The sequence below is a fragment of the Struthio camelus genome, chromosome 4 (assembly GCF_040807025.1).
Source record: "Struthio camelus isolate bStrCam1 chromosome 4, bStrCam1.hap1, whole genome shotgun sequence".
NCBI lineage: Eukaryota > Metazoa > Chordata > Aves > Struthioniformes > Struthionidae > Struthio > Struthio camelus.
The window spans coordinates 45,871,459-45,888,783 of NC_090945.1; the positions used below are offsets into that span (position 1 = coordinate 45,871,459).

Sequence of the window (17,325 nt, forward strand, 5' to 3'; positions counted from 1 at the left end):
TGTTAGAATACTTCCTATCTTCCAAAAAAAATCAAAAGTCAGTTAATAGTCATTCTCCTATCAAGTTGAATGAAACTGTCTCAGAGCAGAAAATAAAGTTTGGGGTTTTTTTGTTTCTGAAATCATGGGAGAGTTTTGTGGTATTAAAGGAACACAGAAGGTCATGTCTGAAACGCGGTATCATCAAGCAATTCTGGTCAGTGCACTGAGAGAGTACTTAATAAGGGACACATGTTGAAACAGTCCTAAAATTGTCTGACCCAGCCAGAAGCTGATTTGTTGTTCATAAGCCGCCAGATTTAGAGAGACGAAGATGTTGTAAAGCATTTCCTGCTTCCCTGTCCAGAAGATCTCTATAATACAGAATACTAATGGTCATATATAAAACTGGTATTATTACTACTACTATTTATCATCTTGTCATTTTGTGCTTCTCTTGTTTATCTAGGTGGTAGATTTTTGTGATGATTTAGAGGGGATTCTCCAGTCTCATCTAGATGGTAGATTTCTGTGATGATCCAGATCAGCTGAGATTCAGAGCCTCAGAATGACTAACGTGCAGATCTAAATGTTTGGAAGGTGGGAGATTTCACTCTCTTGTCCTTGTTCTTTGATTTCCTTTTAATCTCTAAATGTAATTAGCATTTATAGGCTTTCTGTTATGGTTTTTGATGAATTATTTGATTTTGGGTAGTTAAGAGCAATGGAGTTGAAAGTATGGTAGCAATATCAGTCATATAGATTCTGTAATCTGTGAGAATTGTTCGCTTAATGGCTGTGGTGTTTTAAGGCCTTAAGACCTCAGCCCACCAAACTCTTTAAACATAGGTTTAATTTTAAGTTCATAAGCATTCTTATTGACTCTTCTGATGATTTAATCTTTCCTGACAAATGTAAATACATTCAATTTCTCTATCTTGCTATTGAATAGATTTCTTAAAGCATACTTACATGATACAGTTACCTTGGTTGTTCTTTTTGTGAAAATGGTGTATGTAAATAACATGGGGCTAAGAGACTACAGATAGGTAGTCCTACAAATATAACATGCTGTACCGATCATGACCTGTGATTGTATAAACTTCAAGAATCTACTTTTCTTAATCTCCGTTGTGGACAGGAATTCTTAAAAAACACAAGCTTTAATCATTATGCCTTAATTTAAGTGAAAAGCACAAATAGTGTGTTATATTGCTTTCCATGTTTATGCATATACTTCTACTTACTTTGCAAGATGAAAATTCTTATATGTTCACATGAAGGTTTAAGAGAGAAGTATTTTCCGGCAACCTTGTGAAGAAAAGGAAAATATAAACTTAGGTCTTATGTTTTGCAATTCTCTAATACCATTCAGCTTCATCAACTACCTGCATTTTAGAAGACTCAGGTGATGTTATTTTCTTTGAAGTTTTTTAAATATGAGATCATGCATTTCAGGAGGTCTGATAAATGTTGGTACTTGGATATTCTACTGTGTGTTCATAATGAGTTTGTCTGCTGGCTTGTCATACATCGAGAGAACTGAATTGTTTTGGATCACATCTTTTGCAAATAAAAAACTGTAACAATCTTTAGAAATTTTGAATGAGAAAAATGATTAGCTGAAAATCAAATAATGCATTTCCCCTAAGAATTACATTCTTTTGAGGTGTTAGGAATATGAAATTATGACTGAAGCACGCAGCTGAACTTACTCTTTTCTCATCTCTGTACCGCTCGAAAGAAAGAGCATGTGCTATTCATTTTCCCAAATTCTGAGTGCATTGGGCGTCAATGTTTAAAGAGCTTAAGCAGTGGGAATCTGCTGAGCATAAAGTGGTATGTCTCAAATAGCTATTCCATGCAAAAAGAACAACATACAGTTGTTTGCCTTTATATTTGTGTGTATTTTTGTTATGCCAAAACTAACTTATGGCCAGATCTGATACTTGCTAGGTTCCTCCCTCCAAAAGCAATAAAAGCCTGCTCCCAAGGGTTGTTATTACCCTTGTGTAGCTTGATCCAAGCTCAATTAAAAGACAGTGTTCTTTGAATCAAAATCACTCTCTTCTATTTGTGTAAAAATGGCACCAGAATGTTGAGCAATTTCTAGTTTTGCCCAGGTGATGATTTCTACTTTATTGTTTGTTTATTCTCGGGCAAGTTAACACCATAATAGAGCATCAGCTGAGTTAGCTGAATCCTCTTCCAGTGCAGACTGGCTTACCAACAAATAATGAGTTGCATCTGTGAAGCCCCAAATGAAAGCACCTGGTGCTGAGAGTCCATTTTGGATTACTGAACCTGTATTACGTATAGTAGCATGATAGAAAAAAAATCCACTGACCTCTCTAGCCCACAGCTGGCTGCTGGGAGAAATAATCTGTTTTCACATTTAAACTCAGTGGATTTTTGATAGCCTGTGGAAACTGAGTGTTCAGTGATGCATGGTTTAAGAGTTCAAGTTTTCAGATGCATATCTAGGTAATTGCATGCTTTTGTCTGTTAGGAGCCAGTGAATAAGGCAAGAATCAGGGAATGTTGTTCAAAATTGCTTTCTAATTATTGAGCTGACTACCTCAAAATATACAGACAACTCTCAATCCCTTCTAATTTCTGTCACCTTGCATCTGCTTTCTTGGTACCCTCAAGAACATTTAAGAACAAGGCTTTTTATCAGTCACAGTTTGCTGCCTCTATCAGGGCTGCTAAGATCAATAGCATGTACTCCACCTCCAGAGGAGATCAGTGCATTTGGTGCTTAAAACTTAGTGTGTCATCAGTACTTCTGTTTAGAAATGGTAATATAAGCCTGCAGCACTAAGGGCCTTGCTGAAGGCTTACACACTTGAAAACAGCAGCAAGTCTGTCGCTGTAATTGTAGTGTGCTATTGCTGATTGTTATGCCGGTTGGATGAGTTGCTTTAAATGTGTGCTTCCTTTCCATCTTTGCATGTGTCAGTCTCTCAGAAGTTTGGAGGGGCTTTAAAAACGGTGAGATTCACTACAGGCGTAGGTGACATTCAATGACTTTAAAAAGGAAGTGAAGTTCTGAAATAGAAAATGGAGCATTAACTTTTCTTCCCCAGCAGTGAAATATTTCAGTCTTGAATACCATATAAATACCATTAAATACCATATCATTATACCATGAAATATAGTCTGTATCTCTCAACAATTAATTGATTAATTATCTTTTCATCTGTGATGATTCAAATGCCTAAATTGAGGACGCGTCAAGTCAGGTCCTGGACTTCTCTCTTTTTCAGGATTGGCTGCTCGAATATTTATCCAAATGGATAGACCTGATCTTGGCAATTCCTTGTACAAGGAGCAGGCTTACAGTGACTGTGCTTTCCTGAGGGGCAAACGCTTTCTCAGGAGCTTGTCTTGCATTCATCTCATTTCTTCCTAGTTCTTAAGAATTCGAGTGCCTGTGTGGTAAATAGTAAAATTTGTTATTCTGCTAACAAAGCAGCAGAGTAGTTGTATGGTCTGCACGCATTGCAGTGAGATAAATTCATTGTATTTGCAAATATAATGGGTCTGGTTGGTCATAACTATCCTATAGAGGCATCCTTATTCGGTAGAAGTGCCTATGTGACTCAGTTTATTGATTTCTGAGACACTTTCAGTTCTGTGGCATCAAATGGATCTTGCTCCTTCTCCTCTGGTGATGTTAACCTCTATACAGCATATTGAAAAGGCTCTCTGATGTTAGTCCTGGCAATGCCCTTTTTCCTGTAACTTTATGTTCCACGTTGCTATCTCACGTAATGTGGCAGCACCTACATTCCCATCTCGGTCTTCAGCCCTGGAACTTGTGCTACCGGAATTACATTTCCGGAAGGGCTGCTCACTCAGTATTGTGTACTGCAAAAAGAATAATTCACTTTAATTCTTTTCTGTTGTTTAACTGTTATTTTGATTTGCAGTCACCTGCCCCTATTAATCATTCCTCTATGCAGGGCGTTTTTTCTAGACAACATTTGTCACCCTTCCTTCCAGTTCAGAGCTTAGGTAGCACCAGTGAAGTCAGGTATCCAGTCCCTTCATTCTGCTCTAACTTGTGTCCCTTGTTGAAGGCAAACACTGCACGTATGACATGTGTGTACACGCGTAATCTGGTAGCGTGCGTTTCATCACAGAAACGCGGTCCTCTTTGGCCTCTCCAGTGAGTGTTCCTTTCCTTTCAGTACATAGACGTGTACATTCTTAATTATTGCCCACTGATGGGATCATATTTTCTGTTTGAATATGTTGATTTGACCCCAACTGCCGTGTTTCAGATTTTTCTGAGCAGCTACCTACCATCTGTGTGCATGCATAATTGTAGTTTATATATGTACATATACAAATATACAGCTATGCACGTTTTTTTCCCTATGGAAAGCCATGTCCCAAGAATCATATCTTTGCTCTGTCACTGTGTTTTCTTTAACTGTCTCTGATCTTGCCACTCTTTTGCACTTCTTTTTAGCCTGTAATCATCTTTGCTGCCCGCCCATAAGTAAGGACAAAGATCTTCCGTGAATTCAGATTGTATTTGTCTAATGGAACACCTGTTTATTACTGCTGTTCTCGAGTTCTTTGTCTGCCCTTAAAAGCAGGACTGTCTTTTCTCCTGCCTCTGAAAGATGCACATCTTTGACATTACAATGAACAAATAACCTAATCTTCGAAACCAGCATGAGATTCATATTCCAAGAAAAAACCTCGTACCCTGTTAACCATCGGATTCCTGTTAGCTATTCCTATTCATGCAGTTGTGAAAACTTCAAGCATATGTATTTCTTGAAATAGAAGAAAAGTTTGTATTTTCTTCAATATTCTTAGTAATATAATGGTAATGTCATTCGACCTGTTCGGCAATTAAATGAATTTTTACTGTCTTTTGGAGCTGAGAAAGATAAAATTATCAAAGGAAAAAGAAAGGATACCTGATTTTCAGTTTTGATTGAATGCATCTTCTTTTTCTTTTCTTCCACCTTTAAGAAAAAAAATCTTACATTACATAACCAAGATGTAAAGTGATCTAGCTCTTTATTCTGTTTCAATAGGTAGAACAACAATTTTAAGTCATTATTATTAACACTAATCACCAAATGTTTAAGTATTACTGTTTTTAAATAAGTGTAAAAGCATTAAACAAAACTTGAGACAAGTAGCTTAGATAAATATAGGCATATGGAAGCATTTTTATATGCAGGTTTTTTTACCTCTCATCCATCAAATATAGGTATCATTTTTTATTTCATTCCACATGACGCACAGTGGAATTATTGCTAAGGAAACACTTGTTAGCTCATTCTGACTACTGCTTAAAAATCTATAGTTTTCAATATGTATGCCAGCCAACCAATGTTCTTTTCATTTCATTAGGAAAATCAGGAAACATTGTTTACATCAAAATGAATAATAATTTGATAAAACAGCATTGCTATACGAATAGAATAAGCTTCTTAATTATCTGCAATCATTTTTGATTTTCAGGCTTTTTTGACTGCTAGGAAGTCTTACAGTTTTGTATTTTTTCACATATCCAAGTGGTAGAGCTTTTATTCTGTGTCTCTATTCAGTTTGCCCATTATCAAGCAGTCCTGCATCCTGTGTAGCTGCTACTGATCATTTATGTGCTAAAAGCCGTGCCTGGTACTACTCCTTGGTGATTATATTGATCCATGATGCTTGGTACTACACCTGCTGAAGGTGGCAAGAAAGTTTCTATAGTCTTCTCCATTGCATAAGCAAGTTCAAATTGTGCATCTTCCTCCTCCTGTGTCCGAAGTGTTCCATCTCTTGGGAAGTCAAAAAATAATGTTCAGCAGTTTAAAATGGATGAAGAGAGGTTTTCTTTCCAGCCTCCAGGTGATATTTTCTCCTTTCAGGATAACTGTGATGTTTATCTGTGCCCCTGAGCATGTGGCCACTCTTACCTCCGCTTCATTTCAAAAACTGTCCATCATAGCAAAAATTTCTCTCTCCTGAGAGTGACTCTGCTAGGCATACTCCTCAGAGCTTAGATATAATAAACAAACCACAAACAAGCATTAGAAGCCTTTTGTTCTGATCTTTGACTTCCCCTAATCTGTTTTCCTGGTGCACAGAACACTCTTTCTTCACAGTGGTTTATCCTTCACTGGTAGAAATTCTCAGTTCGGGATGAGAACTCATGTTTATGAGTTCAGGATATTGAAACTCCTAATTTCTGTAGAAATTTGTATTTATGGAAAATTTAGTTGTCCATGACACAGTCAAGTGTAGGGCCCATCTCAGTATATGGTCACAGCTGTGTGACAGTTGTGGTACAGCTTCCCTTTTAGATTTGCATTGCATCTCTGCTTTACCGTAAGCACATTTAATTCAGGTGAACTCTATCATCTCGTAGTTCTAAGTGCTGAAATAATACTCAAGATAAATTTTCTCAGGAAGGACTGTAGTATTTTAGTTTTTAAGCAAAATTCTCTCTTCTGTATTTGTCTGGTTTTGGTTTTTATCATACTTCAAAAATGAAAAAACTTTTTTGTATACTTAAATGCATTGAATGCTTCTTTTAGAGTATTCAGATTGCATCCTTACTACATCTTAGTCAGTTAACTGAGGCATTCCACAGAAATAATATCTTAAGGGTTGGGCAAAAAAGCCTATGATAATACTAACCAGTTCAGCGGCCTTCAGGGTGCGTGTGTGTGCACGCACGCACACACGCGCACACACACACACACACACATTTCTTTTTCCTTAGAGCCTTGAATTGAAGGTACCCTACAAAGAAGTTTTAATGTCTCTTAAAAGAACATCCTCCTTTAAGAAGTATATTTTTGAGCTTTCGGGGAGTCTGATTACCTGCCAATTGAATTCATGCCTCGATACAATCCCTAGTTTGCTTTCCTACAAAGGGTTTTGGCAGCTCTTGTTGGGTTTTTCTTTTTAAGTCTTTGAGATTTATGAATGGGCACAACAGTCATACTGTAAGTGTATAAGTGTATATAGAAGGAAATGGCAGAAGGAAGGAAAACTAGGATTCTTTTCTTACTTTGATAAATAACCACTTCATTGGCATTGGAGAGAAAAAAACGTCAATAAAAAATCCATTAACCTATTTGACTATAAGTGCACCTCTTAAGTAGTTGAAAATTGTGACTAACCAAAGAATATGACAAAGTATTCCTCTCCTGAAATAAGGCATTTTGTGCGTAACTTTTCTTGTTACAGCTTTTTGCATAGGATACTCTTAATCTGAAAGCAAATCTTTATTACAATTCATGTTGCAGATAGCTATCTAATAGAAGGCCATTAGCTGGCTGCCAAGTAAGGGCGTACGATTTTGGTTCATAAGCTAGCTCTTAGAATAATTCTAATAAGCCTCAGTTTTAGGTAAGCTGATAATTTGCCGAAGAAAAATGATTTCTAGTGGTTTCTTCTCCTTGTATTGATATAACAGTTTTGCTATGCCATCCTTGGCCAGCTTTTTCATGGAGGTGTTATCCCAAGGAATCTTCCCCATGTCAATCATCCCAGATTTTAAAATCTGCAGTTGTTGATTAAGGCCATCTTCAGTATTAACAAATATGTCTGTCCCAGTTCTGATCATCTCAAATTGTGGATTTCTAATATCTCAATTGATATAAGTAGATTTAGATCTGTGACAAGCATAGAAGATGGCTGTGGAATTGGAAATTCTTGACTGCCTGTACTAAAAAAAAAGGGGAGAGGGGTGTATGCTTCAGTATTCTCTCCTTTTTATGACAGCCACTGATTTTGACATTATTATTGGTTTGCCTAAAGAAAAAAGAACCATTTCTGTTATGCTTTGCTTTTATTATTTGAGATTTTTTTAAAGGATAAAGGATAATAAATGCAAATTGTGGTTCTGATGTTGAAGAGTGCCACAGTTGACAGTGCTTAATTCTGTTCTCCTGGTTTTTCTCAGCATAAGCAGTACCTGAATTGTTTTGTTGACGTTTTCTTTATATCACGTTTGTTTAAAATCAATAATGAAGCCGTATTAAATAAATATTTTTAAAACTGTTTGCTCTATTGTTTCCTTAACTTTGTCTATGTTAACATCTTTCCTAGAAAAACAAACAATGCAAAAGTGCTGTAAGTCTGTTGTTACTTTGCAGTAACGTTGGCTAGGGAGTTTATTCAGGAGTTTGCTAGGAAGGCTTTTACATAGATTATAGAATTGCTTATGCAATAGAAGTCAGTTAACACTAAAGTCTTGCAACTTGGAAGAACAACTCATTTTGAACCTTTACTTAAGCTATGCTCACAACTGTCCTCTAGTACCCTTCTGGAACTATATTGGGAAGCTGTGAGTTATTTGTTTTTAAGCTCTGAAACCTGATTACAATCTGTAGCTAGCCACAGTATACTGTCAAAAGAAGATTGTTCTTTTCGTAACAGTGCCCTTATAATATATGTTTTACTTACACTTTTTCCTAAGGTAATTTTCTTTTACAGAATGGCATTAAAATATAAGGACAAATTCTGTTTTCACTTGCACCATTTGGATTCCATTAGCTGGCAACAGAATGTGGTCGCTGAGATTTCAAAAACATATATCACAATTAAATACTTTCTTAGGGCAATGTGCTTCCAGGAAATTGATTTTTGAGTTAAACACTGAATATGGTAAATCTGGGAAGTCTTTATATGCTGCTAACACTATTTTTTATCTGTCAGATGGAGAATACACTTCCGTGTTTTGGAAGGAAGTCATCCTTTGCTCCCTGACTTGCAGAAACCTGGGCACAGTGATACAAAAGAGGAGTAGTGGTAACACTTGGTTAAATCTTTCAAACTGATGGTAATGCTAGTATATGACTGAGAAACTGCAGATGAAAATTGCTTTTTAGCCCTTCTTGATCAATAACAATGGCCAAAAGAAGGACCACTAAACCATCATTTCCATTATATGTAGGAAACAGCACAGAACAGTACTATATGTTTGAGCAGCAGTTTTCTGTCTTTATGTTTACAAGGGCTACAAATACCTACTTAATCCCCCCCCTCACTTCCCCCCAAAAAATTCTAAAGAATTTTATGCCATCTTGGAATTGGCATTTTCCTGGGCTCATTTTACTCTGTTTATTCTACCTGATGTGTCACACCAAATTAATAAATGAGGATAGAAAGAAGATAAAGTGTGCTTCGGTTGAATTAACTGCACAGTGTTATTTGGTTACACCTTTAACTACCAGGAACAGAACTGAAATCTTCCAATTTGAAAATATTTTTAGTTTAGTGGACAGACAGTCTAGTGAGCACAATCTAGGCCCCCACAGAGCACGACATCAGTGTGCTTTAACTATCTTATTTTAAGCAAGGCTGTGGGAAGGAAGGGTAACATGGTAACTGGGATTCTCAAACAGGAATTTTGGGTGTTAGTCTGGACGTGACCAGGTGGAGGAAGGACCCTGAAGATGCAGAGATAGCCTAGTGAGTGAGCAGGGTCAGCATGCACTGAAGCCTGTGTCCTGAGCTGATTTCTCAGTAGGTGGTATCCAGAATGTTAAAGCTCTGTATATTAATTGTCTTACATTATTTCCCTTTAAATACTGATACAGCGAAGAATACCAGCAGAGAAACTAACCTAGATGAAGCTCAACTGCAGTTTGAAAGAGTTTAAATCTTGCCACTTTTCTGGTTTAAAGTTATTGATTGCTTTTTGTCTGTTCATACGTCTTGTTCCTAATTACAGCCTGTTATTAAGATTAATGCTTACCTTGGGCGAGCAGTGTTTGCCAGGTTTACCTTTTGTTTTGTCTGCCTGATGGATGCGCTGAAAGGAGAAGGTTTACAGGAGTCCCCTCAGAAACAGGGAAAATTGATCCACTCTAACGATAAGAACAACAGCATCACTTCGGCTTTACCATGGGGTAAAAGCATATCAAAATGATATAGTCTAACGAAAGTGAAAATCAATTAGTCAGTGACTGTTGTTTTCCTGTAGGGATTTTGTTAATCTTTTATCACCTGATTAACTTTCTATTTAATACAGCTAGAGAAAATGGAAAAATATGTACTCATTTTTTTGCTTGGCTTAACTAAAAAAGGTACTATTTTCTTTTAGCGTTAACTTTTTAGTTTATGCCATTAACAGACTGCCAATTCTATTCCTAAAGCTACATCATTAACCCTATCGCCTATAAATTTTGTCTAAGGTAGGTGCTGTTGTTGTGCTGGTGCATGTGGATAGCGCTCCAACGACAACGGTAGATTAGGGTTTGGGTGTCCGCGTTGCTCTTTGGGAGTATGAGGAGGGAGGATGTTGCGTTCCCTGTCTGATGGAGGTGAGCAGCCCCCTCGGACATGGGCATGCTGATACCGCTGTGTAGAGATGGTCGTACTGGAAAATCAGAGGATTGGGGCTGATGCCTCTGCTGTGGGGTTGCGAAGAGGATTGCTGTCTGTAGGAGTGTAATCGCGATGGTGTGCTGCATGTCAGCCTGGAAGGAGCTCAAGATGCTCCAGGCAAAGATATGTCATAAGGTGGCCCTTGTAGGAAGCAGTAAAGGTCAGTTGCTTTCAGTGCTTCATATTATATCTGCTCGCATCTCAGTTCAGCAGCTTTTAGCTCTCAAAAAGAAATACTGGTTCATGTTGTCCGCAGTGTAGCGTGAGAGGTAACCCCCTGCTGCCAAGGTAATCCTTCACCCATCTTGGTTTTTGACCAGTGGATTCTCTCAAAGTCTTACACCAGTCCTTGCAGATCTAAAATCCCATCTAAATTATTTCCTTGATTTGTTAAAAACATTTGGTATCCTCATGTTGGATCCCAAAGTGTTTGTTCCCCTAAAAGCTGACACTGCCTGCAAATTTAGCGAATCTTAAATGAAAGTATTAAGTAACATTGCGTCCTACTTGATAGGGAACCAAGGAGCTTTCAGGTATATTTCCCACAGTTCACATGTGGAAAAGTTTATTAATTGTTTCTCCACCTTTCTTTTTTTAAAAACAGTCCCCAAGATATCTCAAGACCTTGTTAGACCACTGTTTTCAGCTGTCTCTCTTATCAAATTTGTATCTGTGTAACTGAAGTTTCCCATTCATACTAAATCTAGTATTTTGGATGCTTCTGTTTACTCATTTCAGAAGCAACTCTCACCCATCCTATCCCATTTGGTGATTCATAATATATTTTATTATGAATTTTGCATACATACTTGTATATCATTAAGTAAATAGCCTTAATAGGAAGAACAAACATGTAGCATATCTGTAGAACAAGCAAACAATAAGAAATAAGTCTTATACTGTAAATTATTCCTGAATAGTACTTTTATCTAACCTGAACACTTATATTTTTCCTTGCAATACTTCATATGAAAAGTTTTATCTTTGTATTTTACTAAGGGTGCTCAAGTAACACAGTTTGATTCTCAGAAGAATTGCAAGTCCTCTCTTAGTATAAACTGTTAAATGGACAGCTATATGATTGTTGATTATCCAAGCCCATAAGCCCATGTTTCATGAGTTAATTCCCCATCTATAAATATTATAATATATAGGTATATACATATGTTAAAATTGTAAATGCAGAGACAACAAGTTATGTAAAATACTACTAAAATACAGACTTCAGAACAGAATCATGCTTTTGAGAATTTATTGCAGCTACTGTCCTTTCAACAAATGTTATTAATAAAAACCTAATTTGCATTGTTCCTTTTGCTCTCCCAAAGACAAATGTGCCGGACATCGTAAGGAGTTCATTACACATAGATGTCAGAACTGGCTGTGGCTTTTCACATTTGCTAATAGGTAATGAACTAGAACAATTGACAGTGTATGCGGATTTCTTACTGTGAAGGCAGTTTCTTTAATTTGAACAGATGACCTGAGTACAGGGTACATTAGCACAACCATAGATGGTATGCGAGGGGTTATTTAGCAAGGGGAATTTCTTAATATTTTTCCTTTTTCTTCTTTTGACAGAAATAGACGGCATTTGATTTTGTAGTTACTTTGACCCACGAATACTTTTGTCAAGGACAGAGTTTCACTTAACAGAAACACCTGAATGTTCTTGATGCCAGACCCCAGAAGTATGAATATTTCATGTGGAATATCTTAACTGGTATGTTCCATAATGATCATGCCACAGAATAATCCAAATAAATTGTGCACTGAATGAAAACAGCAAAGAGAAGTTAGAGAGCATAGGAATCGGATCCTGGAGCACGACACTGGCACTGCCTTTCGGATTTAGTTCCATAGGCAAATTAGACTAATTTATTTGTATCCTTCTCAAGCATTACTTCCCTCAACTTTCACCTCCAGTAATCTTCAGAATTTTCTATTTCCTTTTGACTGTTATGAAAGCATCACAATTTTTTATCTCATAATTCTATCTTCTGCATTTTCATTTGAGCCTATTGAGATTGAATACAGTTTTATAAATAGCAGTTAAAATGTCTGGAACCATATTCTGCACTTTGAGGGCGTGAAATGATGTGTGTCTAAATTGCAAACTTCAGTGTTGAGGCACGTGGCTATTACAATTATTTGTTGAGTGCTGACAACATGGTTCAAAACAGGAAGACGTGGCCCATGCTGTAAAGCAGCTTGTAAGGGTTAATTATTGCCTGAAGACATCTCGATAAAGCCTACCTTTTTCCGGCCTCATTTTCCCTAAGGCAAAGCTAGAGAAGATCCAAAAAAGCCTGACATCTTGGCTACTTATCCAACCCTTTCCTTTCACCAGTAGATAATCTATGCAGTCACTTATATACAGAGTGCCTCTGCAAAGGAATAATGATCGTCCGCTTCATCTGCAGACATATTTGAAGATGGATGAAATATGTGTTGAACTAGAAGTGAAAAAATTCTATAAAGTCACAAATTTAAATCTAGTGAACGGCCAGCCAAACTAAATCTCCTTTACCTATTGAACTACTTATCATATTTCTTTAACCTGTAATCATGAGGCTTTTTTTTTTTTTCCTCAGATAAAATTTCAAATGGTATACACTCTCCCTGCTGGCTCCTGAAGGTTTATTTTTTACCCAGCAACTAATTCACAAGTTTCTAATTCTTTCCCTTTCTTACTCATATGAAGTAATAAAGCTTTATATCCTTGTTCACGTCAAATTTCAAAAGGAAGAAACATTGTGATTCTGTCACAAGAAAATTTTACTGCCCCAAATTTCCTCATCTTGTTGCTCTTCGTAACTTTTTCTTCATCTTTTTTTTTTCCTGATTTCCAAATTTCTTGGCTAATCTGAACAAGAAGAAGCATTTCTATTAAATTCTATTTCTTTATTAAAGTTCTGTTCCTTTATTAAAAGAAACCTAAAATTACCTGTGCTCCAGGGAACACCTGGTTTATTCAGGCAGTTTGGTTCAGCAGGCTGTAATACACAAAAGTCCAAACGAAGTAGAGAAGAGTTCTCACTATCAGTCTGCTGAAACACTGGAGACGAACTGAGAAAATGTACTAGGTTATAATGGTGTGTTTTTCTGTTCTTTACTCTGCCTTCTGCTGCTGAACAAATTGGGACTTAAGTAAAATACTGGACTTCATCAGAGTGTTAATAATCAGTAGGAGAGAGAACTGAAATTTTTTTGCATGTCAGTAAAAAACACCAAAGAAATCACTAAGAAAGTAAATGTGGTCAAAATTAAGTCTCCAGAAAACAAGCTTCTTAGGCATTTGTCTATTTTTAAAGCTATGTCTCCATAGTATTTTTTCAGATCTAAATTTATCTCAATTTTATTTTTTTGGAAATTGTAGCATAACAGACACATTTCTTCTGACAGCATAGTGTTTCCTGCAGTATGGAGAGATGGAAAGATTCATCCCTGGCATATTAACTGCAAAATAATAAAAGGGATCCTGTCATTTTTATTAGGCTCTTGAATATACAATTTATTACTAATACATTCCAGTAAATTACTAACATATTACAATATCATATTGTGAATAAACTGGTAGTTTAGATGTACTGTTCTCCATACATCCTTAACAAATATCGTATTACTACTGTTCGAAAATACTGCATGGAATGCTCTGTGTTCTCTAATGGTGATGAGATGGTAAAACAATGTTCTTTTTACTGAGATCTGCTGAGTCTGCTGCTTCATTTTCAAATCTAAACCTTAGACTAGTCATTTGTTTTTGCAGTAATTTACTTTTAATAATGCAAAAAAGATGAGTGCTGATAAGTTGTTTGATATGCATGTAGAAGGGCTTCATAGAAGGTCAGCTCTTGCTAGCAATATCCTCAGGAATGTAGAATCCATGGGGAAAAAAAAAAGCCTTGAAGGGATCTTGAATTTTTTTGTCCTTTAAAAAAAAAAAAAAAAAGCACATTAAGAACTGTAATAATTGCTTATCTTAACCCAGAGTAAAAATTTTAAATGTAGAGCTTATGTTCACAGATGAAGCAGTTACACTGCTTTTGCACTGCTGGTGTTATAGGAATTATGCTGTCAATAAACTAAGGACAGATAGCAGTAGTTAAGCGTGAAACCAGGCTGTCATTTCTCCAGGTCTTTATTCTGTGCATAATCACAGAAGGTCTGTTGTCAGGAGATTACACAACTCTGTAAATGAAGCTAGAGAACATGCCAAAAAAATTGCCATCTCTGTACCAACTGTTAAAGCAAGTTTAAAGTAGCTTGTCTTGCATATTTTTCAAAAATGAAATGAACATTCCTTCTGACAATCATAAGAAAAAGATATTAAACCAACTGGAGCAAGATTTTTCTAAAAGTATGTTTGCGTTTACTGATTTTTTAGCAGATTAATTTGTAAACTACATCCAATGGAAAAGATTGATCTACCTTAACAAATTTTAAAAAGTGAACTATATCATGAAGCACGCAAAAGAAATGCTAAGCAGTGTAGCAAAACTATGAAAATTTTTGTTTTTTTAATAATGAGATACTGGAGCAGCCATACTCTGGTCCACTGCATGGAACTGACTCATGATAGCAATGAACGAATTCAGCAGCTAAGTATGCTGCCATCAGTCATTCTAAAGAATTAAAGAAAATCAATTAACAATTTAATTAAAAGTCATTTGATGACCTCAGTTATTCTGTTTAAATAAGATCATCATTTCTGTTCCCGGTTTAAAATTTAGACCAATTATTTAATAAAAATGCCAATGAAACATTGACCTAATGAAACCCTTATTCAGGTATTTTAAATATAGATTATCAGATTATCTTGATGACTACATATCCCATGAGATAAGAAGAGCAGTGTTCCTTTAATTTTATGAAAGACATTTTTCCTGCTGCTGTTATCCTTATGCTTTAATATAGAGGTGTTTTCTGGGAGACGAGCATTCAAGCTATTTTTATCTGCTCCTTCTCAATTTTTTACTGTTATCTGATGGATATTTTTTCTTTTACTCACCTACAATCCTTGTTGCCCCTTTTGTTTCACTTTCCTCTGATAAGAAAGCATACAGCAAGCTGGTTCTCAGATTTTCTTAATTCTTTTCCAAATGGCTTTGCTATTCTAGTTTGTCACGTCTGACTGTCTTTATATATGAGAGCTGTCTTAGTCCTTGACTGAGTTCTGCCTCTTGTATGTGGGAACTACTGTTCCTACGGAAGAATATTCTGGCTTTGCAAGATACTGCTAACGCTCAGTTCAGTCATCTTGATTTTACTTTTTTTTTTAATTAAAATTAATAAAAGTTAGAAAATTGTACTCTTTAAGTAACATACGTTTGTCAGTTGCTGTGTTTTGTTTAATTGGTTTTTAATTTTAAATAAGATATATTTAAAAAAAATTTCACATATATTGGTAAAGCTTCCTTTTGCACTTCTATGTGCCTGTATTTCTGCCAGCAAAGGTAAAATCTAATTGAATGTAAAAGGAAACAGTGAGACTTAATATTGCTTAAATGCTTTCATGACAACAGTAAAAGAAGGAAAGGAGATAAATACAGAATACAGAATAGAAAATCTTAGACAGTATATCCACAGTGCTGTCTTGCTGCAGATGTAGCTATTATAGTGGGGCACCTAATAAGAAAATAGTAATGCCACTACTTTTTAAACAAAAGATCTACGCTAATAAAAATATATTTTGCCATTTGTACTTTTGCTGAAGTACAAGAAGAACAGGCTAATAGCAGGTAGGTAGTGTGGATATTCGCCATAATGAAATTACAGAATTTTGAGCAATTCGTATGCATCTTCCTTGAGTAAATTTTAAGAAATCTTCCTTCATTTGAGCATGTGAGTGTCCCTAGGAACCTGCTGCTCAATGTTCATGTGGGAAGAGAGAAGCGTTCAGTAAACTAAAGATCATGTTTTTTTTTTATACCAATGAAACTTGCATGAAGTTTCTGCTTTGATCAGCGATAGGACTGTGCTAGATGAACACAGCATAACAGTTCTTAAATTATTTGGAAACATCATTAAATCAGTAATACAAGTAAACAATCTGAAGTTTGGCACTTCATCTTTCTCTCTATACGTAGAAGGTAACAAAAGTGTGCACTTTTCTTATACAGCTCCTGGAGGCAAGGATGCCCTTCCCATCACTCCACATATAGCATATTTTATTAAGTAGGAAGAATGCAGTTTACGCAGTGTCAGTTTTACAGCTCCCTTTGCAGACCAACGTAGCACTAGGATCTTTCAGATATTCATTACAACACCAGCCCAGCCCATGCTATTTTACAAAGCACCAAAAGTACCAACTGCTATCTGTGAGTACTTGTGCTAGAAAATGCATAATTTGAAGTTAGTTTTTTTCTTTTTATTTGAAAGTTATTCCTTAAACTGACTTTTTAGTTTATACTGTTAATACTGTGAAAGATACATATGTGAGATCTTAGTAACTAAAGATTTGAAGGTCACATAAAATATTTATTCTGAACAACTTGAAATATTATTGAATGAGTCTTTTGAGGCTAGGGGCCTCCATCTTTCAATACGTAAAAGCAAGCTTAACGTTTAAAGCTCTCCTCTTTTATGTTGCGTTGTCCTATACAGTAGAGTAGACGTCAGAGTATACAACCATAGAGCTAATGTTTGGTTTTTTTTTTCAAAAATCAACAGAAGTGTGAAATTTATTTAAAGAGCTGAATTATAAACAGTCAAAGTCTGTACATGTACTTCTGGAGTATGTAATGTAATTCTGCCATGGTAGATTTGGTACTTTAGTTCACTTGATATTAAAATTTGATCTCCTGACTTAATCTTGCCCATAGTATATGTACTTCATAATATGCTAAAATACACTTTAAATGTGATTAAATTAATTATCTTGTGATTTGAAACATTTCACATCCTCTTGTCTATCAGTATGTCTTCTGGATATATTCACCCTCTAACACTTTTAAACATCTTGTTTCTCTTTACTTCTTTAAG

General features: G+C 35.9%; 1 protein-coding gene across 8 annotated transcripts in view; it reads left to right on the forward strand.

Annotated features, from left to right (window-relative positions):
* The window catches only part of GALNTL6 (polypeptide N-acetylgalactosaminyltransferase like 6), a 506,336-nt gene that overhangs the window by 76,143 nt on the left and 412,868 nt on the right, over positions 1 to 17,325 (forward strand). The window contains exon 1 of one of the 8 annotated variants that reach the window (XM_068942501.1): positions 8,668 to 8,760. The exons of the other annotated variants lie outside the window; for them this stretch is intronic. The gene's annotated coding sequence lies outside the window, so the exon portion shown is untranslated. Of the gene's footprint in view, positions 1 to 8,667; positions 8,761 to 17,325 lie in introns of those variants that run through there. 8 annotated transcript variants of the gene reach the window in all.